Source organism: Pezoporus flaviventris, unplaced genomic scaffold (assembly GCF_033815535.1).
Source record: "Pezoporus flaviventris isolate CSIRO_AGI_PZ_B2104156 unplaced genomic scaffold, CSIRO_AGI_Pfla_v1 ptg000018l, whole genome shotgun sequence".
NCBI classification, from domain to species: Eukaryota; Metazoa; Chordata; class Aves; order Psittaciformes; family Psittacidae; genus Pezoporus; species Pezoporus flaviventris.
Genome location: NW_026892566.1, coordinates 6,253,586 through 6,280,626, shown reverse-complemented (window position 1 = coordinate 6,280,626; position 27,041 = coordinate 6,253,586). Strand labels below are relative to the sequence as shown.

Here is a 27,041-nt window from a genome sequence, read left to right as displayed (position 1 = left end):
TTGGAGTCAGCTTCCCTGTGGCTTTTCTTTACTTGCCTGTTGTTTCTTACATTGATTTGCTGAAGATTTCTGCAGTATTTCCTGGAGTGAAATAAGGAAAGAGGCGGGACAGAAGAGTATACTCTGTTGTTTCTACCTGGCTGAATTGATAAGGTAGTGGTTCCAGGAGGTTTTGCAGACATTCAGACTCTACCTGCATGGCACGGAGCTTGAACATTTGAAAAGGGTCCCTTTATGCTGGCCTAGACTTTAATTTTGTTCCAAGCATTAGTTGTATCCAAATTGAGTTTTATAGGAGAAAAACGTGTGGTTTTAAGAGTCTTGAATCTAGAGATGTGTTTTTCTATATACTGAGATCTGAACAGTCGACCTTTGTGTGCAGGGGGCTGCAGGGTTTTGTTTATATGTAATGATATGTGTTAATACACCTTAATGTAGATAAAATCAGTTAAGGACTGCAAGAATACTGGTGATGTACGTCTTCACTGTGTTCCCATTCTGATTTTTTTTTTAATGGAGCCCTTGTTTTGGTGCCTTCATTTTGTTTATCGTCCTAAAATGTCAGAAAACTAATGCTGTAACCTCTGTTTTTATTAAACCATTAACATTAAATTTCATATGCATCAACCTAGTTTAAATACAGTGCAAGATCTTTGGATTTATTTACTTTTCCTGTATCTACTGTTCATCTCCAGTCTTGAACCAGCAAATGCAGAGGAGAATATTATTGCCTGCATATCTCAGTTGATTTAAGAAATGCTTTTAAGTATTTTAAATTTAAATCTTAATATCCTATCTGATTATAATTGTAATTAAGAATATTTTTATCTCCAGTAGCATGCTTAGAAGTCTCATTAGACTTCCTGTTCTGATTCTTTTCTACCCAAATATGCCTTAGAAGCTGCTTTCTGTTTCCAAAAGAGGAACAACTGAAGTTGTAACTTAAACACCGTATGCTTCTTGTAACAAACTATGCATGTACTGCATGCATGCAGTAGGGAAGAAATAAGTTTATTAATGGATTTAACATTTTTCATTTTGATGTGTTTACACCTTGAGCTGTAACCCAAAATTGTGTTCCTGACCTAAAACTGCTATTGCTGATCTGGCCAGAGCACCTATTAAGAGGTCTAGAAAACTGACAAAGTGAGCTGCATGAAGTGAGGAAGACTTTAGAAGCTGCTTTTGCATTCAGATAGCTAAACTGTGAAACTTGGCATAGCAATAGCACTTGCCTTGGACTGCATCCAGGCTTAAGATGTTGGTAGGCAAAATGAGAATTACAGCCTCATTAACCAACTGAGTAGCTGATTTATTTTTTTTCTGTCACAGTTGAGCAAACTGAAAGAAAATTAAATGGAGTCATGCTTGTCTTCTGATAAGGGCTATTTTTATAATGAGTGGTTCTCAGTGAAATTTCTCGGAATGAGTGCAGCTGAAGGATATAAAGCTAGCCATCCTGATGGAGACCAAGGCACCTTCTGGATATAGCTTTGATCAAAGATCTCTTCTCTGCTGAAATTGGAACTGGGCTATAGGGTTACTTTTATGTGTAGAAGTTTTCATGTACAGCTCAACATAGTAAGATGGTGACTGCTTCCACATTTAGTGGTATAACACAGATGACACGCTAATCTGGAAGTTGTCCCTGCTGATGGCAGAGGTGTTGGAAGTAGATGATATTTAAAGGTCACTTTCAACCCAAACCATTCTGTGAATCTGTGATAAAGTGTATAAGGGGGAACCGTATCCTGGGCTGCATCAAAAGGAGTGTGACCAGCAGGTCAAAGGAGGTGATCCTGCCCCTTTACTATGCTCTTGTGAGACATCACCTGGAGTATTGTGGGCAGTTCTGGTGTCCTCAACATAAAAAGGACATGGAACTGTTGGAACAAGTCCAGAGGAGGGCCATGGGGATGATCAGGGGACTGGAGCACCTCCTGTATGAAGATAGGCTGAGAGAGTTGGGTCTGCTCAGCCTGGAGAAGAGAAGGCTGCGTGGAGACCTCATAGCAGCCTTCCAGTATCTGAAGGGGGCCTATAGGGATGCTGGAGGGGGACTCGTCATTAGGGACTGTAGTGATAGGACAAGGGGTAACAGTTTAAAACTTAAACAGGGGGAGTTTAGATTGGCTATAAGGAGGAAATTCTTTCCTTTAGGGTGGTGAGGCACTGGAATAGGTTGCCCAGGGAGGTTGTGAATGCTCCATCCCTGGCAGTATTCAAGGCCAGATTGGATGAAGCCTTGGGCGACATGGTTTAGTGTGAGGTGTCCCTGCCCATGGCAGGGGGGTTGGAGCTAAATGATCTTAAGGTCCTTTCCAACCCTAACTAATCTATGATTCTATTCTATGATTCTAACTGTGTGTCCAAGTTGGGTAATATTAGGAGAAATGTAGATTTCATTATTAATTCTTGAGTTTGATAATCTAGTCTTCCAGAAGTAGCTGCTACAAAAGGACTAAATACTGCAGTCTTCTGCTGTGGCAAAAGTACAAGCTGCTTTTTTTTCTGTAGGTATGGCTTTTTTTTTTTATCTTTACAAATACCTCATGTGTAGCCAGGGAGAGTAAGGATTGCTTGTTTTGAAGCATATTTAGGTGTCTTGAAACAAAGGATGTCAATATTCCCAGTGAAATGCTAAGTCAAATTGCATGTTTTTTTTGTGTGAATTGCATAGAATGATCAAATGCACCAGGTTTTCTGTTTGAAGCAATGTATGAGAACAGAAAATTAGTTGATAATATCTATAGGAACAGGTGTGTTTGTTTTTTCCTTTTTTTTTTGTTTGGTTTTTTTTTAAATCTGATACTGCACAGTTAACTTCTTCATATCAATCTCATGTAATCTTGGTATGTCAGTGCCCAAGATCAGGGACCTAATTTTAGTGGCTGTTGCTAGTATGTGCTCAAATATTCTAGGACTGAAAATAATGACCATCTAATTGTAATTTTTCTGCTGTCTGTTAAATTGGGTTGACTTGCCTGTTTAAAAGATGATTTATATGTCTTTGTGTGATTAGCCTGGCCTAAGAAGCCCATGCTACTTCTGTCTGAAAAATCTGGCTGTTAGGCTATTGGAAAGAGCTGTAGGCATGTGATTTTAATCATATATTTAGTCCAAATTAAGGTAACAGTGTAAATTTCTGTCAAATTCAGTCCACATATACAGGGCGTATACTGACCCACATAAATGGGTATGTAATGGTGCACTCAAGTATGGCATGATGTAGACAACATGGAATACTATCTGCCCAGCTTTGAACACTTGAATGCAGATGGTAGCTGTTTGTTATATGTAGTGTACAGATGGAAGTATTATTTAATCCTCAGTGGAAAAATACAGAAGTTTTACAAAAAGATTAAGTGGGAATAGGAGCATAAATTTCTTGAAACACAAATATTTGAAGTATTGTGGATGTAGCAAAGAGGTGAAGATGCATTTCATATTTGAGTGCAAGATGAATAGTTTGATCAGTGTTTGTGACCCAAATCTGAGAACTTGTAAAGCTGATCAGGCTCTTGAGACATCTGTTAAGGTATACCTTGTAATCCTGTTTGAAAACTCAGTAGACAGTGGGTATAGTTCATGAATCCTTCGTTTCCAGATGTGCTTACCCTTGTGGTGTCAGTTCTGTGTTTTGCTTTCCTGACCTGAGGAAGTTGAACTTAACTTGCATACTTACAGCACTGCAGTCTTAAGTCACTAACAATACCCAAATCCAAATTTAGGTGCATCATCATGCTTTCACATTAAATATTTTAAAAGGTTTGTTTGAAGGCTTAATGCTATTTAGCAGTCTCACTACAGAGGTTCTGCCTTGCTTTGACTTGTAGATGGATGGGCAGTTGTTGAAGTTTTTTATTTGATCCTTTTTTTTTTTTTTTGTAGCTGTGAAGTTTCAAGAGGGGAGTTATGCACTGTACTGTCTAATTCAGAAAGCTATTTTCCACACCTTCTTGAGCCAGAAAAAAAGAGTCGGACTACATTTTTGGCTCTGGGGTCAAGAAATGTGTTCCCTGAGCAGTAATTTTCCACAGGTGGCTGCTGTGTCCCAGGCACCCTTAGTCGAGAGCCTAAACTTTTCTAACTATTGCTGTTCAAAATGGATGTTTTGGGTGAAGCACAAAATTAGATGGGAGACACTGTTCCTGTAGCAGAAAGATGTCTATGTCCAGGTCCCTCCCTAGATAGTTTATGAAGTGGGCTGTTCCTTGGCATATTGCTCTGTGGGGGGGTTTAAAAGTAGTTTATCTCTTTCCCCTAGCTCTTCCCCCACTCCATTAAAACAAGTCCCTCATCTGAAGCTTGAGGGGTGAGTTTGGGTCAGATGAGCTTGGACATGTGTTCCTTTTAGCAAGCTGGTGTTGGTTTCCACAGAGATTGTTTGGTGAAGCCAGTGTTTGGCAAGGAGCAGAGGCAGATGCAGGGACTCCAGGGACCTGCCATGGTGGTTTTGGAAAGAGACTGAAGGAGCAGTAATAAGACCATGGGAGGATGCTTGCTGGGCTTGTATTAGCTTGAAGAGACAAGGAGGAGAAAATGCTGTACCTGGGTGATGGATCTCGCTTCCTGAAGGGGTGAGGGCAAAATAACCTGTTTGTATGAGGAGTTTGAAACTTTGGAACTAAAGTAGAGTGGGGAAAATAGGCTTTGCTCATTAGTTTCTCCTGCTGCATGTTAATGGAGGACTTAACATGGTGGTAGGCATCCAGATGAGGTACTTCACCCTAGGAAAATAGATCTGCTGCTACTTGTATAGGTCTGTGCTGGCTGAGAAATAGGAGCTTTCTCTGCTGTCTTAACACTTCTCATAAATTGCTGTGGTTCTCCTGAAATCCCTGGATTTTGTCAGGAAAGCAGCAACCAAGGGAATGTGAAATGTTTCTGGTGTCCTCAACATAAAAAGGACATGGAACTGTTGGAACAAATCCAGAGGAGGGGCATGAGGATAATCACGGGACTGGAGCACCTCCCATATAAAGATAGGCTGAGAAAGTTGGGTCTGTTGAGCCTGGAGAAGGCTGCATGGAGACCTCATAGCAGCCTCCGAGTACCTGAAGGTGGCCTATAAGGATGCTGGGGAGGGACTCTGCATTAGGGACTGAAGTGATAGGACAAGGGGTAACGGGTTCAAATTTAAACAAGGGAAGTTTAGATTGGATATGAGGAAGAAGCTCTTTACTGTGAGGGTGGTGAGGTACTGGAATGGGTTGCCCAGGGAAGTTGTGAATGCTCCATCCCTGGTGGTGTTCAAGGCCAGGTTGGACAGAGCCTTGGGTGACATGGTTTAGTGTGAGGTGTCCCTGCCCATGGCAGGGGAGTTGGAACTTGATGATCTTAAGGTCCTTTCGAACCCTAACTATTCTATTATTCTAAGTAAGTCTTGGAGCAGGCTCCCTCTTCTTTCTCCACATAAGAACTTCCAAGTTGGGTAGTTCTGATCAGTGTCTGGACTTGGGCAAGAGCTAGCTGCCTAGCTTTACCCCAGCAGGGCAGTAGCTTGCTGCACGGCTCTGTGGGATGTGAGCTCTCTGGGAGTAGGCCCGTACCAGTCACTGCTGGTGCCAGCCAGAGCTGCAGCAGCGTCACTGCTGCAGGGCCTAGCTTATCCTGTCAGTGGAGTCTGTGGTGCCTCCATGAAAACCGGCTTAAGAAAAGATGAAATGATACACAGGTGGAGAAGAATGTGGGGAAAAAGAAACGATGAAGCAGTCTTGCAAGCACTGAGGCTGGAGAAGGGGATGAGGCAGCAGCTCTGGCCTGGGGCAGGCATGGCCCGGCAACCTGGGGAGCTGACTGCAGTAGTGGAGGACTTCTCCTGCCGCCCAAGGAGAGGACTGTGCTGGAGAAGATACATGCGTGGGAGCCAGTGGATGACCCCGTGCCATAGCAGGTGGATGTTTCCTGAAAGAGGTGCTGGCTGTGGGGTGCCCTTGGTGGAGCAGGGGGAAAAGCATGTCTGTACACCTCCATCCTCCTTGCTCTACTGGGGGGGGGGGAGGGGAGGCAGAGTTGTTGGGAGTGAAGTATTAGGATAGGGAACATGAGGTTAGAGGTGGGGGGGAAGGTATTCTACTTATTTTTTCGTTTGTTTCCCACTAGCTAAATCCATTCTAATTGACATTGAATTAAATCAGTTTTACTCAAGTCGGGTGTATTTTGCTCGTGACACTCACTGGGAACTGATTTCCTTGTCTTCACTCATGAACTTTTTCATACTGTTTTCTCCCCATGTCCTGTTGGGGGCTGGGGGAGGTGTCTGGTAAGCCCACTCATCAGTCAGTGGATTAGCCTTTGTCAGAGGATAGGGAATCTCTGAAAAAAAGTGTAGTGGTTGCTGGACTTACCTGGCTAAGCAGAGCAACATCCAGTGATGAAGATGAATGTGCTGTGTGTTAAAAGGTGTCTGAATTAAGTATGTCTGCTCTAATGCTTGTGTGCCTGAGAAATGTGGCTTCTCCAAACTCATCGCCTAATTGACAAGAAATAACCTGGCTTTAAAGTGGCCCAGAAATGTGCATCCAGGGTGTTATTAGTGAAAGGCTTTGTATTTTCTCATGTACTCAAAGTTGTGCTTGCAGAAAGAGATGGTTGCTGTGTGTGAGTATTTTAGATCCCCAGGCAGGATAGCTGCTGGATGCATTTCTGTATAAGTACCTGACCTGACAACAGGTCATACTGTCATGATGAGGCCACTGTCTAATTTTTGGCAGATCAGGAAGGTTCCTGATGAATGCAGAAAAGCCTGTTTTGCTGCTACTGGAAGTGAGTGCAGTAAGGAGCCTAATGGTAGTCTCTCAGTAGACCATTATGCGAGTTATCTTTGAGTAACTTCTGTGCCAATTAAAACAAAAGGTGATTAATTGTAGTGGAACAGAGTGTCTTTGAAATTAGTAAGTCTGTGAATCTGATGATCGATGGGTGTCATTCATATTGAGTTGAGCATGACTCCGTAGGTGTTAGGCTTGCCAGAGAATCTTTGTAACAACTTTGGGATATGAAGATTTAGGATGGTGTACAACTAGATAGGTGGAAAACAGGTAGGATTTTGGAGCTTGAAATCCAGTGGTTAAAACTTTATGATCTTCCTGGAGGCTTATTACAGGTGGACGTCTACATGCCACCTGTTGTGGTCACTATTCTAAGTGACCTGGGAAAAGGGAGAAAGTTGACCCTCATCAAGCCTGTAGACAAGGGGTTTAGCTAATGTTCTCAGAAGCACAGCTGTTGTCCAGAGGGACCAGGACCAGTTGCACAAAAGGCTGTCAGGGAACCTGTGCAATTCAGGCAGGAGCAGTGTGCAGCCGTATCCTGGGTGGGCAAAGACCTGACAGCAGTGCCAACAGGACTAGGGCAGAAGGCCCTGGGCCCTTGCAGGCAGCAAGCTGGGCAGGGTCAGAGAAGCTGGAGATAAAAGAAAGCTTCCCCCTACCCCAAAACCAGCTGGGCAGAGGGCCTGAGGTCCAAGGGGGATGGTTTTGTCTCCGTACTTTGAGGGTTTCCAGCCCACACAGGGTAAAGCCCTGAGGAACCTGGTCTGACAACATGGCTGAGCCTGCTCTGGGCAGTCAGACTGGAGACCTCCTGAGGTGCCTGTTGACCTGAATTACTCTGATCAATCTACCTCTTTTTACCTATAAAATATGTTTATTGGGCAAAGAGTTGAGACATGGCAGGGTTCCATAGTTTAAATCTTACAAAGAAACAAACAACTCTGGTAAAGAAAGACCTTGTTTTCATAGCATGGTTGAAAGATATTTTTTTTTAATTGTTGTTGCGGGGGTAGCTTTGACTTGCTGTATCTGACCTAGAAAGCTAGAATTGTATCAGAAGGACAGGGTAGGGTAGGTGGAAGATGTCGGGATCAGATTCTACTTTGTGATCTGCTCTCTCTTAAGAGGTTACTGCTTTGGAGTACATGCTATTTCATGTGACTTAAGTTTTATGTAGAAAAGAAGCTGATAAAAACAAGCTGGAATATCTTAACCCTACTTTCATAATTTCACTGCTCTTGTGAGTGTGAATTCAAGGTGAATTTTCAGTCTTTTGCACTATTTCACAGTTGTAATGCTGCTTTGGCAGTATTTCTATGTCCTCCCCTTTAGGCTGTAGGTATTTGGGATAGCAGCAAGATGCCTAGCGTTGTTGCCTACTGTGCGGGCAGCTTTCTTCCTTGAGTAGTAGTAGAGCCAAATGCTTACTTATTCCGAAGGACTGGCTTTAGGTTATCAATTCTCTTGAGAGGAAAGAATTTAGTTTTCTCTTCCTCTATGTAAATTAACCTATTGAGAATGAATAGTGATCTGTCTGAACTTGTTTTCCTGGTGGGGATCAACCTAGAGGCAAACAGGCTCCATATTTATATTTTCAGTAGTCTTGGAGCTAAAAGAATGCATCTCTGCATGAACCACTCTCTTGAGAGCAGTGGCTGTCAGAAGTCTTTTCTGGAAATTCCTAGGAGCAGTTCTGGGTCAAATGAGAATCTTTCTATAGCTGGGATGTTCAGTGCAGAGATGTTAGTGATGCTCTCTCTGGCTAAGAGGTGAACTAGGAGAGTGCTGTTGGCCAACACTGAGCTGATCTGTCTGGCTGAGTAGAAGCCATTCAAAATTGTTGCTTGCATATCAGTTTAAGTGTGGGGTTTAGCTTTTTTGAGAATACTGGCTCATATGGCAGAGGGGTTTGTGCACACTTCTAGGAGGACATGTCTGAGCTTTGGCTGGGTTTAGGCTTTTTCAGAGGCAGGTCATCCAGTGTCGTATGGATCAGGGTAACTTGGTGTGGGCAATATCCATCTTTGCTAGAAGAGTCTTTTCTGCAGCAAGAGAGGAAATTTGGCTTGATAAGAAATGAAAAATGGACAGGTGTGGCTTATGAGTCAGAAGACTGAAGATGGCTGCAGTAATCAGAGTGAGCCTGTTCACACAGCAGTAAGCCTGGTTTATTTTACGGTGCATTAGACTCAGATATCCCTGTTCTGCAGGTAACTTGCTGCTTTCCTAGCTTCCTGATTTGTGGAAGTAGCTGTGGCGTTGTACAGCTAAATGATAACTTAAATAGGGAGGAGAAGGACTAGCTGCTTTTCTATGCTTTTATGCAATAGAGTGACTTCTGTATAGCAAATAAAAAATGTAAAAGCTTTGTCTGTAACCAGTAACTTTTGAAATAATGCTTCTGGCACATCCTTCTGCTTCTGGTTATGAGTTGATAATGTGTAAAAGGTATGCTTCTTTTGTGGTTAACAGTATGTGGCCAAGTTGTCACAACTTGTTTATATCAGCAGTACTGTACTTATTTTTCTGTGTCAATTATTGGTAGGTGATTTTAGGAGGATTCTGACACAGAGATAGTGAAAAGCATGAAAGGCAATGGTGGCAGAGGTGTGAGGGAAGCATTGTAAGCAATTGAGGTCTGGCTCAGATGTTTTAACAGTAGCTAATTGTCCTCATTCTGCATTTGCTTTGCTTTGCTGCTAAAAATATTTAACTTGCCAAATGGTATGGACAATTTTCTTAGGACTTGGAGTTAGAAAAGAACTTGATACTTAGAAGACACTGGGAAAGGCTGCCTATGTGGCAAACAGTAGTCATGAAAACCAGGTGGATACTTGGAGGATTAGGGAGAATTGGAAAACATGATTATTTTAGAGTGAGTGGTGTTAGTGGCTGTGGTTCAGCTTCTTTGCCTTAATACTGATGTATTCTTTACTTCCTGCAGTCCTTCAGGTGTAATGCATACTTTGAGTGGCCTCTAAGAAGACATCTAAAAATAAGGATCCTAAACTGCACTTCTAGTTCATTCCACCTCATAGCTATTCATTCCATTTAGCAGTTGGCATTGCCTATGCGGATCAAAACAAAAATGTCTGTCTCCTGTAGTCATGTTATATCTTCAAACCCAAAAGATTGCTCTTAAGATGAGCAAGAAATTATTCCCCTTAAGTGGAGGAGATAAGTGGATCTAAAACTGCTCAGATGGGACTGCTAGTAACTAGCCATAGAAATGTTGTGCTCTCTGTCTTGGGCTTTATAGAACTAGAACATTAGCTGAAGTTAATGTTTCAGTGTAAAAACAGAATTGGTGATAACGTATTGTTCTCCGCCTTCCTGAGTCCCGCTTTTCTCAGGAGAAGCCTATTGCTTAAGATTTAATTCTGAGAATAGTTTTGATGCATTGGAATTCAGTGGGCTGGCAGGATAGGTTGTGGTGGGGCTGGCAAAGGACCAGCCATGTGACCAAATTGTGGGAATGATTCCATTGGGGAAATTTATTCTATCCAAGCTGCTGAGTCCGGTCATGTGAGCAGGTACAAAGGAAACTTGGGAAGCCTGGCAATAGGCTAATACTGTAAACCTCCAGAGCTGTAGTAGTCAGATGCAACTACTGGATGTCTTTATGTATGTGTAATCTATGACTAGATGTTCATAGGTTGTTCTACCACAAAAGGTGCTCTCTAATATCTAGGTGAGACCTTGAAACTCATCCTTTTCCAAGGGATGTAAAGAAGGATTTGTAAAAGGAATGCTTGAACACCCTCTTCTAAAGAAGCCCGGCTGAATTCTTAAGCATCTTTTCAGTCCAGTCAATTGTAACAACCTTAAAAATAAAAAATAGCCTTTCCTCAAGGTCAGGTGCTGGACTGAACCAAGATGGTTTATTGATGAGTGGCATTTGAAATACTCTAAACAGTGAGCAGCTGGTAATCTGTTTTTTCCTCTAGAAGCATACTTCACAAGTTATTTGCAGTGTATTTTCCTTGAACTGATTTGCTGTTCCTTGATTAGGAAGTGTTTATGACTTAGTGTGTGGTGTGGGTGTAGCCAGAGCACAGCTTCTTGCTGTTTAATCAACATTTTCTTGCCCTTTTTCTTTTTATTAAGAAACTAATATTGTTCAAGCTAAATGTATCTACCCATAAAACCAGCAATATTACTGCTGTGTATCAGTAAAACATCCTTCAAAATGGTAGAAGAATGGTAGGCCTGTACTTGTTTTCTTCTATCCCATAAATATTTGAATAGGGAAAAGATTATATTAACATGGATTGTAAGTGACCTGCTATCTACATATTTTCCTCTCTTCTTTGTAAGAAGCAGGGTGCAGTATTCTGTGATGCTGTCTACCTTAAATGTATTCAGGTAGCAGTATTCATTGTGGGGCTTCCAGCCTGTTGATATTGCGGTTGTGTACTTTTTAGTCCAGTAGCAATAACGGACTATTAACATGTTATTCATTTTAAGGTATTACCTGTGGTCTCATTTCATGAAAATTTTGCACTGGATTTATGTAAGATGAGTGAAGAAGTGAAGTAGACAGCTCTGCTGGAGTTCTTACCTGTCTGTTGTTCTGTAGAGTTCCTGGAAGCAGAAGGGGCCACTTGTGAATAACTGGTGAATGTCTGGTTCTGGTATGTGATCTTTTCTGTTGACAGTTTTCTTCCTCAAAATGTGCCAAGGGACTGGTAAAACTAAGAAAGCCAGGACCACTGGTTACACAGCTCCAGGGTTGTTAAGCGGTAGAGTTTCTACTGTTCTTAATGCCTTTTTGTGAATAAGGTGTATGGCATTTCAAAACCCTGGTTTGTGTGGAAAAGTGTAGTGAATGACCAGCAAAGTTAACAATGGTGTTTCTTAATTGTTTCTAGTTATGGTTCTGCTAAATAGGCAGGCAGTTGCATTTTGGGGGTAGGTATTTATTGAAAGTCAGGTTGGCTATAGATGTAAAGCTAGAATTAATAAGATGGTAAACTTGTGTAGTAGTGTTGAACTGTTGTCAGATTATTTTGTCCTTCAGCATTTTGAAATGTCTTGAAATTTCTCATTGTGGTATCCATCAGGATGGAGGGTGTTGGGTGGGAAGCCAAGCTGCCATTAAGAGTTAAAGGTGCTTTGTAGCTACAGCACTGCAGAGGCTGCTGTAACATCAAAACACGGGTGTACTAAAATCTAAATGTGGTCCAGGCAAGAAGAGATTGAACAGGTGGAGGGTGGAGTTATTTCAATATAACACAGCTGGAAAAGCTTAGTGATTTCAGGAGATGTCTGTAGAGACTGGTGAAGAGTCCTACAGGCAAAACTTGGTATGTGGAGGGGGAGAAAAATCCCAGAAAGCCAAAGTAGTGATGATGAACTTGCACAATGGGTCAAGTGACAGTTGCTGTTCAAGGCAGTTTCCTTCTGCTTCACTTCATTCCTAAGTGTGTTTTTCCTTTTTATAGCTTGCATACAACTGTTCCTTAATACTGAACAATTCAGTTCTAAAGCCTCTAAAGCCCCTTTAGAACAATTCAGTTCTAAAGACCTCTAAAGTCTGCCATTGATAAGGAAGCTGTCGCAAACTACCTTGATGAAGTAGACTCTTCAGGAGAAATATATTATGAGTTGTATTTCCCCAGTTCTGTTCTGACATCAAATTGGTGTATATTTATAAAAAAAAATGAGGAATATAAAGCTTTATTTCTCAAACTGACTTGTTAAGTCTGAAATCATTAAGCTCATTGAATTCCTTAAAAGATAAGGGTTGTGTTATTGTTTTGACACAGGTCTTGTTTTTACTTACCTATTTATGCTGGTAACAGTGACAGGGTTGTAAGCTTGGGGCTCAGTCTGATTTACTTGCTTTCATATGTATTTTTACTGGTCTTACCAGTAAAAATCAAGGTAAGGAAGGCATTGACTTGTCTCAGCCTCTTCCTTGTTCATTTTTGCCAGGCTCCTTGCCACAGTCAGCAGCAAGCCTATATTTTCTGTAGTCTTCCTTCTGATTTTTGTTTTCCATATATCTGTCTTGAATTCACCTAGGACTATAGCAATGCTGGTAAGTTGAACTGACTTCAGTTTTAAATGCACATTGTGTAATCAACTTGTTAGCACTTAAAAAATTAATTGCTCAGAATGCTTTTTCCTCTCTATATTAAGCTCTTAAAAATCAAGCACTTATATCTTGTTTTCACTGCCTATTTTTAGTTCTTTTTACAGACTTCTTACCATCATCAGTGAAAAGAGCTATGAAGTAAAGATCTACAGACTAAATATTTCTGACTTACTGAAAAGCTGTTATGCTTTCCATCTTTTTTTTTTATCAAGGGTGCTACATGACAGCTTTGTCTGAACTAACATATCAACAGAATGGCAGATAGTGTTAAAGGCAAAAATCATTTTGTTACAAAAGTAGCTAAATACCTTACTCTTCTGAGCCAGTGCCCTGGTATCACATTCATATTTTTTTACGAACTCAAGCATTTCCTCATCTTGAGTGATTTTTAAATAAAGGATAAAAATACTAGTGATAGAACTGCAAATAAACTGTCATAAGCCTTTGAACTCAGCTGGAAGGTTTTGTAGTACTTCTCAGTGTCAGTTCTGTAAAAGGGTTCTATTTTGATAAGTTTAGCCATTGACAGGATCTGTGGAAGAAAATGTTACAGCATGCTAAAGGCATGATGGTTAGAAGTATCTCTGGGAAGACTGTAAGACTGGGCTATTTTTGTGTAGGAGAGTGAAATCCCAGGAGTTGAAAACCCTTTCAATTGCCTCTTTCCTTAGTGGACTGAAGCTTGAACTGGAGCTGTTGTTTGTATGGTTTGAGCAGGATGGAAGTCCTTTGAACAGGAGCTCTTGTGTTGGCTGACTCAATGGATGTTGGCCAGCTTAGCTTTTTGTGGCACAAATAGTAGCTTCTGTGCTTTTAACAGGTTTTGATTCAAAACATGTCTTTGGAGTAGAAGAAACAGCATATGTCTGGCATCTATTTATGTAGTAGAAGATGAAAAGGTAGAAGACAGGCTGAACCTGTGTAGGGTAGTCATTGAGTAAGTCTATGAGACCTAGTGTCAAGAGCAGTAACTGCAGTTGGCAGGTTCATGTAGTTCCCTGGCTTATCAGAAGAACAGATGCGATGAGCACATCCAGGTTTGCATGGCTCTTTTGTTTAAGCCTTAAACTCTATAAGGGAACTGGCAATCTGTTGGAGGTTGTGTGTAACTATCGGTGTTTAAATAACTTAATTCTGTGCCAAATCTGTGTCCTGTGTACCAGTTGAGCTGAGCTGGTGCAAAGAACAGAAAACAGAATTAAAAGCACTTTGGCACTCTCTACAGAAATGAAGTGTGTTGTGAGCGAAGGAAGACTTACTGTTTTGTGCATTGTGCCCATTAACACTTCAGATAAGCTTGAATCATTCATTATGTGAGATTTCCTGATCATGAGAGTGTGTTACCCCTGCATGACAGATTGCACTGAGGAGGAAGGTAAGGGTTTAACTCAGTTAATGGATTGAAAGAAATTCAGTATAAACAAAATTGGATGGCAGTGGAACACTTGATGCATGAAAATTACTCTAAAAACTGATTTAATAAAAGGATTTGGGAAAGGTGGTAATTTGGGAAAAGTGAATTTCATGTAGCGCATTGACATAGCATAGTTTCTCTTTAGGCATCACGTGATGTGGTGCACAGTGTGGTCGGTAAGCATCTGGTGTGGCAGAACTTTATACTGAATGCATTCAATTCCTGAAAAGAAGCAGGTAGTCCTAAACTAGTATTTTTTTAAAGCTGGAGTAAAGATGGGGCTGGAGTTGCTTATACAGGAGCTCCAGTGGTCCTTGATGAAAGAAACTGTTCTTAAAGTGGGACTTATTTCACAGAGCATATAAAAGATACCTTTTAGAAGTCTGTTACCTAGAATTGGGTGAGATTGTTGGTACTGGTGTATGAAAGACGAAAAGAAACCTGCTTGGAGAAATAGCTTATCTCTTTCAGCACTTCTTGTCTTGAAGGTTTATTGGAGTAGTGCCAGGAAGCAAATGGTTTCCTTTAGACTTAGGATCATAGAATCATAGATTAGTTACGGCTGGAAAGGACCTTAAGATAATCTAGTTCCAACCCCCTTGCCATGGGCAGGGACACCTCACACTGAGACATGTCACCCACAGCTCTGTCCAGCCTGGCCTTGAACACCACCAGGGATGGAGCATTCACAACTTCCCTGGGCAACCCATTCCAGTGCCTCACCACCCTTACAGTGAAGAACTTCCTCCTTATATCCAGTCTAAACTTCCCCTCTTTTAACCTGTTTCCCCTTGTCCTATCACTTCAGTCCCTAATGAAGAGTTCCTCCCCAGCATCCTTCTAGGCCACCTTCAGGTACTCGAAGGCTGCTATGAGGTCTCCATGCAGCCTTCTCCAGGCTCAACAGCCCCAACTTTCTCAGCCTGTCTTCATACAGGAGGTGCTCCAGTCCCATGGTCATCCTCATGCCCCTCCTCTGGATTTGTTCAAACAGTTCCATGTCCTTTTTAAGTTGAGGACACCAGAACTGCACACAGTGCTCCAAGTGAGGTCTCATGAGAGCAGAGTAGAGGGACATAAACTGATGATAATGGTAATGATTGGTAAGTTTTGAATTGTCTATGTAGCTACTGCTTATCACAGTCAAATTGGGATTTCCCTTTTTTGTACAAAAACTAGTTCGGACTTCTGAGACTTCAGGTGTAAAGAAAGTGGCCTTTTGACCATGGTCAGAATTGCAGGTGGAACTTCAGGGATTATTGGTATGAAAAAGCAGAAGAGAACTGCGAGGTTGTAGTGTGTTTCACCTGATAGTGCCCATGGTAATTAACCAGAGATCTGAGGGTTTTGTTTTTTAACCTTTGTGGTTTGTATCTTTCTGTGTATGTGTACTGCTTATAAAGATACAAGGGGTCATTGCCAAGCTCTGAGACTTAGCATGGTCCCCTAGGTACAGATGGAAATCCTGTGTGGCGTCAGTGTGTAAGAGCATTCCAGGAGTGGGATAAACAAGATTTTGGATGAATGCCTTACCAAATTCAAATGTAACCTCTTAATAATTGTATGTAGTGTTTGCCTTATTAATGACTGAAATTTGGTATCTCTCTATTCTGCCCATTTTTCAAGGAAACAGTTTACAAGTATATTGTAGGGACTGCTGTTCTCTTTGTTCAGGTCTTCTGAATTTTTGGTTCCTTGTCAAACCACTGAAATGGGAAATGCTGTATCTGTCATGATGCGAAAGCTTCAGATTACTTTTGCTTGGAGTGAAAAGTTAGAAAATCACTTGTCACTCAAAATCAGAGCAGGCTCATTAAGATAATAACTCTTCAAAACTTGACCAGTGGTAAAATTGTTAGAGTGGTAGTGAGTTGTCTGTTGCATCCCATTCTTACACTGGTGTAAATTTTACTAAAGTAAGCAGCCAGTGGTATCTCACATGGATAGGGTTTCACATCCATTGATACGCTTCCAGCTATTGTTGCTGTTCTTCAAATTCTTAAGAGGTAGGTTTCTGTGTTTCATTACTAGAAATTAAATAAATTTAACTTTCTATTTAATGAATTCTGTGCCTAGCTATGCCTAGAGGTGGACACTCTTCTGGTCTCCCAAGTTCAGGGGAGAGGGATGTACTGGAGAGAGACCAGTGAAGGTTGATAAAGACAGTGAAGGGACTGGAGCATTTCTCCTGGGAGGAAACGAATTAGCAGGGCTCATTTGGAGAGCTTTAAACTAGATTCGAAGGGGGATGGGCTTGTAGCTGGGCTTGCCCCAGTGGGGCAGCGCTCCAGAATTAATGAAGACTGGGAGGCCTCCTACAATCCTAGGGTGAAATCGGTGTGCTCAGCTCGCTCCCTGAAATGCCTGTACACCAATGCGCGCAGCATGGGAAATAAGCAGGAGGAGTTGGAAACCTGTGTTAAGTCAGGAGATTATGATCTGGTGGCAATTACAGAGACGTGGTGGGACAGCTCACATGACTGGAATATAGTCATGGAAGGCTATGTCCTTTGCAGGAAAGACAGGCCAGCCAGGCGGGGTGGTGGGGTTGCTCTTTATGTGCGGGAGGAACTACAATGCACCGAGTTCTGTCCAGGGACAGATGATGAGCGAGTTGAGAGTCTGTGGGTGAGAATTAAGGGGCAGGCTGGCAGGGGGGATACTGTTGTGGGTGTCTGTTACAGCCCACCAGATCAGGGTGAGGAAGTTGATGAGGCCTTCTACAGGCAGCTGAGAGCGGCCTCACAGTCACAGGCCGTGGTCGTCATGGGGGATTTTAACTTCCCTGATGTTTGCTGGAAGACCACTCGGCAACCCAGCCGCAGTCCAGGAGGTTCCTCCAGTGTATGGATGATAACTTCCTCCTGCAAATGGTGGATGAGCCGACCAGGAGAGGAGCGCTGCTGGATCTCATCCTCACTAACAAGGAGGATCTGGTCGAAGCAGTAAGGGTTGAGGGCTGCCTTGGTTGCAGCGACCACGAGATGGTGGAGTTCAGGATCTTGTGTGGCAGGACTAGTAGAATACCAAGTAGAATTGCAACCCTGGACTTCAGCAGGGCAAACTTTGGCCTTTTCAAGCAATTGCTAGGGGAAATCCCATGGGCAGGGCTGTTTGAAGGTAAAGGGGCCCAAGATAGTTGGTTGACATTCAAGGACTGCTTTTTCCGAGCTCAAGATCGGAGCATCCCGACACGTAGAAAGTCAAGGAAGAGGGCCAGGAGACCTGCGTGGCTAAATAGGGAACTGCTGGGTATGCTCAAGTGGAAGAGGAGAGTTTACAGGTCATGGAAGGAGGGGCTGGCCACTTGGGAGGAATATAAGGCTGCTGCTAGAGGATGTAGGAAGGCAGCTAGGAGGACTAAGGCATCCTTAGAATTAAACCTGGCAAGAAGGGTCAAGGACAGCAAAAAGAGCTTTTTCAAATACATGGCAGACAAAACTAACACCAGAGGCAATGTAGGCCCACTGATGAACAGGATGGGTGCCCTGGTGACAGAAGATGCAGAGATGGCAGAGTTACTGAATGCCTTCTTTGTCTCTGTCTACTCTGCTGCGGGCAGTCCTGAAGAGCCCTGTACCCCTGAGACCTTAGATGAAGTCAGGTCGACGGAGCAGTTTGCCTTAGTTGATGAGGAATGGGTTAGAGAACAGTTGAGCAATCTGGACATCCATAAATCCATGGGTCCAGATGGGATGCACCCGCGGGTGCTGAGGGAACTGGCGGAAGTCATTGCTAGACCACTCTCCATCATCTTTACCAAGTCTTGGGAAACAGGAGAGGTGCCTGAGGACTGGAGGAAAGCAAATGTCACTCCAGTCTTCAAAAAGGGCAAGAAGGAGGACCCGGGTAACTATAGACCGGTCAGCCTCACCTCCATCCCTGGGAAAGTGATGGAACACCTTATCCTTGGTACCATCTTAAGGCATATCAAGGATAAGAAGGTTATGAGGGGCAGTCAACATGGCTTCACCAGGGGGAAATCATGTTTGACCAATCTCTTAGCCTTTTATGAGGAAATAACACGGTGGATGGATGATGGCAGAGCGGTGGATGTGGTCTACCTTGACCTCAGCAAAGCATTTGACACAGTCTCCCACAGCATCCTCACGGCTAAAATGAGGAAGTGTGGACTGGATGATCAGGTAGTGAGGTGGACTGTGAACTGGCTGAAGGAGAGAAGCCAGAGAGTTGTAGTCTATGGGGCTGAGTCTAGTTGGAGGCCTGTAACTAGTGGAGTGCCTCAAGGGTCAGTACTGGGACCGGTATTATTGAATATATTCATCAATGATTTAGATGAGGGAATTGAGTGTACTATCAGCAGATTTGCTGATGACACTAAGCTGGGAGGAGTGGCTGACACGCCAGAAGGCTGTGCTGCCATCCAGCGAGACCTGGACAGGCTGGAGAGTTGGTCAGGGAGTAACTTGATGAAATATAACAAGGGAAAGTGTAGAGTCCTGCATCTGGGCAGGAACAACCCCAGGTTCCAGTATAGGTTGGGGAACGACCAGTTAGAGAGCAGTGTAGGGGAGAGGGACCTGGGGGTCCTAGTGGCCGACAGGATGACCATGAGCCAACACTGTGCCCTTGTGGCTAAGAAGGCCAATGGCATCCTGGGGTGTATTAGAAGGGCGGTGGTTAGTAGGTCGAGAGAGGTCCTCCTTCCCCTCTACTCTGCCCTGGTGAGACCGCATCTGGAGTATTGTGTCCAGTTCTGGGCCCCTCAGTTCAAGAAGGACAGGGAGCTGCTGGAGAGAGTCCAGCGCAGGGCAGTGAAGATGATGAAGGGAGTGGAGCATCTCCCTTATGAGGAAAGACTGAGGGAGCTGGGTCTCTATAGTTTGGAGAAGAGGAGACTGAGAGGTGACCTTATAAGTGTCTATATATATATAAAGGGGGAGTGTCACGAGGACGGAGCCAGGCTCTACTCAGTGGCAAACAATGATAGGACAAGGGGTAATGGGTACAAACTGGAACACAAGAGGTTCCACTTAAACTTGAGAAGAAACTTCTTCTCAGTGAGGGTGACGGAACACTGGAACAGGCTGCCCAGGGAGGTTGTGGAGTCTCCTTCCCTGGAGACATTCAAAACCCGCCTGGACACATTCCTGTGTAACATTATCTAGGTGTTCCTGCTCCGGCAGGGGGATTGGACTAGATGATCTTTCGAGGTCCCTTCCAATCTCTTAACATACTGTGATACTGTGAAACATTGTGAGACCTGGGACTGTTTAGCCTGGAGAAGAGGAGGCTCAGGAGGATCTCATCAATGTATATAAATACCTGCAGGGAGGGTGTATAGAGGATGGAGCCCAGCTCTTTCTGGTGGTGCCCAGTGAAAAGGTGAGAGACAGTGGGTACCAACTGAAACATATCCATCACACAGATGAAGCCTCCACATGCAGGAGGCTCCATCTGAGCATCAGGAACAAGTCTTTACTGTGAAGGTGACTTGATGCAGGCTGCCCAGAGAAGTGGTGGAGTGTGTCCCCCTGTGGAGATGCTCAAAAGGTGTCTGGACATTGGTCCTAGGCAACTGGCTATAGGTAGCCCTGTTCAAGCACAGGACTTGGACTAGATGATTTCCAGAGTTCACTTGAAACCTCACACTCCATGATTCTGTGATGTAGTTGATCAGTTACTTGAAAGAATAGTGAATATGATGCTTTATTGAGCTGAATTTCAACTTTGGAAAACCTTTGGAAAGTAGAAGTTGTTGCTGGAGCAGCTGTGGGAATTGAAAATTGATGGGGTCTGCAAAAGCAACCTTGCAGGTGAAAGGTCTCTTGTCCTGTGTGTAGATTCTGAAATCTACAGTTCAAATTCAGTTAATAAGCTTGTTTTTGTTTTTATTGTTGAATTCTGCTTTCCGCAGGTGACTCCACATTTGGTAGGCGCTGGGATTAAGCACCAATTTCTCTTTCTAGGAAATCAGTCTTTTTTTCCACTTAGTAACAAGACAAATTTAATGTGCAGAAAGCTCCTTAAGCCCTCTAACTAGAGAGAAAGTGTGGTGTGGGCAGACCAGGTTTCCAGACAGGATGGAAATTACTGCTCTTTCTAGGAGCAATGGTTTGATTGACTACTTCTCACTGAGATGAGCTTGGGAGGGCTAGTGTATGTCTAAAATCCATTTTTGAAAAGCTGTTGAAACATATCCAGCTATAGGAGGCTGTAAAGGTTGATAACTGATAACATTTTCAAAGGGGTAAATGAAACATTCAGATATGCGAGCATTGGAAGTAAAGGCTGTGTAATGAAGGGCTCCCAGTACCCTAGAGCTCACCTGGTCAAGATTTTATTCGTTTCTCACTGTCATCACTTGTACTGATGCAGTTTCACATTTTGTCAGTTTTGACTTGGGAAGCTGCTTCTTGTAAATGTTAAAGTGCTAAGGTGTTCTGTCTTCAGTTTGTGTTCTGGGGGTGCTTTTATAGCTTTCCCGAGCACCTTTTTTTAGCTAGAAAACCTGACTGATACTTTGGTTTGAAGTCTTGTGCAGCACAGCAGCAGTGTTGGGGAACACAGGTTTGTGGGTTGAAGTTTTCATGGAGGTGGTTATAAAAGCATTTCCCTCTGTAACGAGATCTCAAGATTCCATGGTTATGTGCTATTGACTCACTGAATCACAAGGACTTTGCTGAAACCCAGAAGGAACAAGCAGTCCGAGGAGCAGATTGTTGCTTGAGGTAAACAAAATCTGCTAGGTCAGCTTACACTGATGCCGTTTATTCTGGGTCATGTAACCCAACTGTGATAGGCTTGCAAAACAATTGATGCCATGTCTCTCCACTTGCTTGTCAAGTGGGCTCTCTCAGCCAGCTGAATCACTTCTACCACTTACTCCTTTCTGAGGTCTGTTGAAAGATTCCTGCTGCTTCTTTTCTGCCACCTGTCTCCATAAATGCAAAAATCCACCCCCAGTGTCATACTTCTTAGTGCTTCAGAGAAGAGTCTTGCTAATAATGTTAGTTTGTGTAGATAATCCACTTACTATACTGGATTCTGTAGAGAAATACAACAGTCTGTACTTTGCCTAAGTAAATTGGAATGTAGCAGACTGGTGTGACAGTTGAGAGGCTGCACTGCTTACTGCTTTTTAAAATACTGGAAGTAAAGATGGGTTTTATGGGATTTTTGTTACAGGGTTATTTTTCTCTACCATTTTATATTGGTTTGCTTTACTGTTCAAAGGCTGTTTCCCATCCAGCACTTCCTCTGCTGGTTTTGGGAACCTGTAAAAGATGATAGAGGTAGAAAAAACATGCTGTCTCTGTTCTAAGCTAGCTTTGAGGAAGCACTTAATTGAACAGACAGTGCTAAGGATTATTTTTTTAGATTATTGATAAATATAATGTAAAGTAGTTCTGGTGCTATGTGAAAAATCAAGAGGAAAGGAAGATAAGAGCAGTTCTGGGGGAAATCTTTTAATTTAGGCTGAGATGCTTGAGCATACTATCCTGCTTCTGAAATACCTGTTAGTCTGTCTTCAGCTGGAAGACTGTTCAGAGGTGGTGCTGCTGCTGTGTTATAACTTGATGTGTGGTTGATCTACCTATCTTCCTTGACATTTATCTTGACCTTCTTCTGAAGGGTTGGTTTATTTAAGGATGCTGAAATAATTGTGTATTTTCTTTGACTAATAAAGTAGAAAGCTCAAAGCTCATGGTAGTACTAACAAAACAGTTCATCATTAAATTTCCTGGAACAGAATTATTTTTATTGGACTCTGATTCTGTTTCTTCACAGTGGATTTGTGACACTTTCTATGTCTTAAATGCTGCTGTGAGGTAAGGAGTGCAGCTGTTGAGAAAATTGGTGAAGCTTCTTGTACTGAGCATATGTGTCACTTTCCTGTTACAAGAGATGGGAGACTTCTAATCCCGTAGTGCACATAAAAATATGGTGTGGAAAACAGTCTGGGTTATTCCTGCCTCAGGAAAAGGCAAACCAATCTGTGGGTTTGCTTTTACCCAAGAACCTGGGTGCATTTGGTGGGTAAGATGGGAGGATATTGAAGTCCAATGTATGTGTTAAGGGGATTAGATTTTGTGTGAGAATAGCTAAGTAATTTTACTATGTTAATTGCTATATAACACTATGTATTATCACTTCTGTAGTGCCTATATGTCCATTACTGCACTTTGTGGTGTAGTATATCAAAGGCCAACTGGATGACTCCCAGCTGTTACCAATAAACTACTCAAGATCATGTTTGAGAAATTCCTGGTGGAGAGACCTGACAATATTCTGGTGTTTTGAGTTTAGCAATCTGTCACAGAGACTGTGTGCACTGCATGCTTCTATTAATTGTAAATAACACTTGCACATAATTCAGTGTGGGAATCACTAAACCATGATTTTTGTGTCAACTAATACAGGGATCTGTTCTTAAACCAATATTTAACCAACAACTTTAACATTTAACTTAATCAACCAAGTGCAAGGACCTGCACTTGGGTTGGGGCAGTCCCAAGCACAAATACAAGCTGGGTGATTCATGGATCACCAGCAGCCCTGAGAGAAGGACTTAGGGGTATTTACTGATTGACAAGAAGCTCAACATGACCTGTCAGTGTGTGCTTACACTGAGGAAAGCCAACCATATGCTGGAGTACATCAACAGAAGTATGACCAGCAGGTTCAAGGCCAGGTTGGATCGGGCTTTGAGCAACCTGGTCTATTGGGTGTACTGCCTGTGGCAGGGGGGTTGGAACTAGGTCATCTTTAAGTTCCCTTCCAACACAAACCATTCTGTGATCCTATGATTTTGTACAACTTGCATCAAGATCTGGTATTTTTAAATCATCTATAGTGATCACCTGTTGGAAAGATGAGCTTGTGTTGTGGTTTAAGCCCAGCTGCCAAGTAAGTGCCATGCAGCTGCTAACTCGGTTGGGGAAAGATGAGGAGGATAACTGGAAGAAGATAAAACCCAGATTGAAATAAGAACAGCTTAATAATGGAAATAAAGTAAAATAGTGATAGGTATTGTAACAATAATGATATTGATGATGATAATTGGGAGCAACAAAAAAGAGAGAAATAAAACCTCAGAAAATACAAATGATGCACAAGGGCTCACCATGTGCTGGCTGATGCCCAGCTTGTCCCTAAGCACCAAATGGTGTCTCTCTGCCAGCTCCCTCAAGTTTATACACTGGGCATGATGTGCTGTGGTACAGAATACCCCTTTGGCTAGTTTGGGTCCTGTCTCTGCTTCCTCCCAGCTTCTTGTGCCCTCCCACCCTGGCAGAGCATGAGACTGTGAAAAGGCCTTGATAGGGGTGCTGCTGAGCAGCAACTAAAACATGTGTGTGTTATCAGCATTATTCTCAGACTGAAGCCAAAGCACAGCACTGCACCAGTTACTATGAAGAAAATAAACTCTGTTCCAGCTGAAACAAGGACAGCTTGAAAAGCCTGCAGGCAGCTTGGGTTGTTCACCTGCTCAGTGTGACTGACCACAAGCTCTTGTCAAAGTCTGTGTGAGGTATCTTTACAAGAAGGACTTATGTTCTTCAGTGTTTAAAGCAAGTGAGTACTTCAAGGATTGAGGAAAGCAGACATTCTCTGAGCAACCATCTGAGCATTATCAGTTAGCATACTGTGTCTGATATCCCCTTGGTAATATATCCAGGAGATTACAAATGGCAGTATGTGGTATTGCCTATGTTGGTTTTACATGCTTAGCTACAGTATAGAGATCTTTTCAGCTGATGCTGAGTACAGCTAACTGCAGGATGCTGGAAATTTGGGGAGTGTTCAGGCATTGAGCTCTGAGCTGTGTTGCTGCTGTTGCAGTAATAAGCTTTTCTTTGTGGTTCGTTAGGTGCAGGTGCAGTGAATTAGAACCAGCTGAAATATAAATCAGCTGATCTGTTCCAAAGCTGTAGGTATTTTTGTTGGAAGTTACAGGCTTGCTTTCCTTTCAGGTCTTTACTAGAAAGAATGTCTGGTTATGGAAGCTAAATGCTCTTTGAAGGGAACAGTTCCTGAGTGAGCTATGTTCTAAAAATTATCCCAACTTACTGTTTCTTTATGCAAAGGGTGAAAATCAGCTGAGGAGCTGGTAGTTTGGAGACACCCATGTGATTTTTCTAACCTCTGATACTTAACAGCCCTAAAATAGTTACCATATGGGATGTCTTTATTGTGAGGACAGCCTCTGATACTTAACCTTTCTGTGTTTAAGCACTTTCTGTGCCTAAACATTTTTAGCTGTTTCTTCAACTAGATGGAGTTGTCATATGGCTTTGAATGAAAGCTGCTGTTATTGTCCACAGATCTAGGAGGAAGGGTAGTTATTTTCTCTGAGTTTAGTAAGGATGGATATAGCAGCATTTATAGCATCTTTTTTTTTTCACTCTGTTTTAGATCTGAGTTGGTGCATAATACAACAGATTTTAACCTTAGTAGCTGTTTCAAGCCTGTTTGATACAGTTAACCTTATAGCAACCTACTGAGAATTTGTAGCCTCAGTGGTGTTTCAGAGATGTGCCTGCTAGACCCTACTTCAGTAGCTGTTCTTGCTGCTGTAGGGAGTTGACAAACTGCTGGGAGACGCAAGAGAAATGTTTGAATCATGCCTGTGCCGAGTGTGTTGTCTAGTAAGCTGTTGCATGCCAATAGAATGGTTTTCACAGAGCAGTTGCGTCTTTTAAAGATGCACAGTAAAGAAAACCAAAACTAAAGTTGTAACCTGTGCTCATAACTGTGTGCAACTGACATGTAATCTCTCTGGTGTTTTTCTGCTGCAGTTTGATAGGTTTGGGAGATGAGTTACCAAGGGTCAATCTTTTGCAAATTGGAAATAATTACTGCACTACAGGCTGTTTTTGTCATCAGTCAAATGATGCTTGATGGCAGCTCCTCAGTGTCAGGATGCTGCTCTTCATGTTTTACTTGTACAGTATCCTGATTTTGCCGCCTTTTGGGTAAAATGGCACCTGTGGAAGTTCAACTCTTGACAGAAAAATAAACTACTTCAGTATGTCTTCAGTGGGAATGTGTGATTATATAAGAACAGTGAGAACCTATATCTGATACCAGCAAGATGTTTCATACTCCCAATAACAGTTTGTTCAGACTTCTCAGAACATTGGTGGCTTTTGACCTGTTGACAGTGTGTGTCCAGTGGTTACTTTTATCTTTCCAGTTGTAGCAAAACATGTTCTTAACTTGATGCTGGTAAAGTATGTGTTTAAGAGCCCCATAGTTTAGGAGACTGAGTATAAACAGTATAAACTGCTGTCATGGTTTTGGTGTCGTGTCGTACCCCCCCCCCCCCCGCATGAAAGTGCTGGGAGGGAAGGCGCACTGTTTCTGAACAGCCGTTATTTATTGACTCTGTTTTTCAAGACATAAGTTTTTTCCCCAGGCATAATGTTCACCCCATGAAAGTGGACTTGTTGCTCTTCTGGAAGTAGCTCATTACAAAATAAAGATGAATTTCCAAAATCAAATTCCTCTCTCCATGTCAGAGGGATGTGACAGCATAAAATAAACCATCTGGTTTATTTCAACATATTTCTCAGCACTTCAGAGCTCAGCCTTTGGGTGCCATGGCAAATAATGTGATTTGACAGGTCTGCTATGAAGGGTGCTAGAGATAAGCAAGGTCGTAACTTCCTGATCTCAAACTTGGGTGCTGATAGAAAGTGGCTGCCCTTCTCCAAGACTCAGAGTTGGTGTGTTGCTGTGGCAAAATGGTAATAGAAGTATGCAGGTTAGCATATTGTAGGAAGCAAGAGCATGAAGTTGGATTGCATCAGTGTCTTTTTTTTTTTACCATTTACCGTTGATTTTATCAAAGTTAATTTTTGGTTGCTTCTGTTTATCTGACTTTTTTGTCCAGGCTCTTATTTTGCCCCATGGTATGTGTTACAGGGAGGTTTTGGGGGTGTGGGGGACTTTCTAGAGCTTGATATGCATTGATACAGGGCAGAGAAGTGGTAAGTTTATTAAGAGCTGTTTGCCATTAGGCTTTGTTTTTCCTAATATGCTGTCTTGAGACTTCTTACCAACTTTCTTGGTAAACAATTCTCTTGATTATTTTTTTTCCTATTGATATTGAAGTTTGAGGATGTGCACAAGAGAATAAAATACTTGGAATCATATCTTTCCCAGTTTATTTGGGAGCTCTGTTGCAGTGGTGTACTTCTGTGACCACTGTTTCTCTTGCTATTGAATTAGGCATATAATTCGTTTTTCTGTGAAATGGGGTATTATTTCAGTGTTTGGATGCAATGACAAATCTCCTAAAAACCTCTTAAGACACTGAAGTCAGCTTTTCAAAACTAATTTCAAACAGAATTACCTAATCTAGAATTTGCTGTTGCAAAGTCCAGATTACAGTAATATGCGTATACAATGTTTAGTGGTTTAGACAAATCTAATAGAAATGCTGACTGCATAAATACATTGAGTTGAAGTTTTAATAGGTTTGGGTATAATGCCTGGAATAGGATGATACATAGAATAATATAGCATAGGAATAAAATAAAAATGTGTAGGTTAGCCCATGTAAGGATCAAGAGTTTCTGAAGTCAGTATAGTGATGTATAGTTTAATGGAAGATGTAGTACTGGAAAACATTAAGAGGTGGAAGGCAAGCTAGCTATGTCCTTCCACAATCAAAAGGTTAGGAGAAAGAACAAGAATGTATGGAAGCCAGATGGGTCCAGAAACATATTTTCTGGACAGAATGATGGGAAAATATGATCAACAGTATTAGTTGTAATGTATA

The 27,041-nt window shown here is 42.3% G+C and overlaps 1 protein-coding gene across 13 annotated transcripts in view; it reads left to right on the top strand.

Moving 5' to 3' along the window:
• Window positions 1-27,041, top strand: part of ELAVL2 (ELAV like RNA binding protein 2) — a 120,185-nt gene that overhangs the window by 31,308 nt on the left and 61,836 nt on the right. For 3 of the 13 annotated variants that reach the window (XM_061455162.1, XM_061455160.1, XM_061455158.1), the window contains exon 1: window positions 5,878-5,896. The exons of 7 other annotated variants lie outside the window; for them this stretch is intronic. The gene's annotated coding sequence lies outside the window, so the exon portion shown is untranslated. Of the gene's footprint in view, window positions 1-5,826; window positions 5,897-27,041 lie in introns of those variants that run through there. 3 more of the 13 variants (XM_061455171.1, XM_061455161.1, XM_061455159.1) reach the window with 3 other exon arrangements.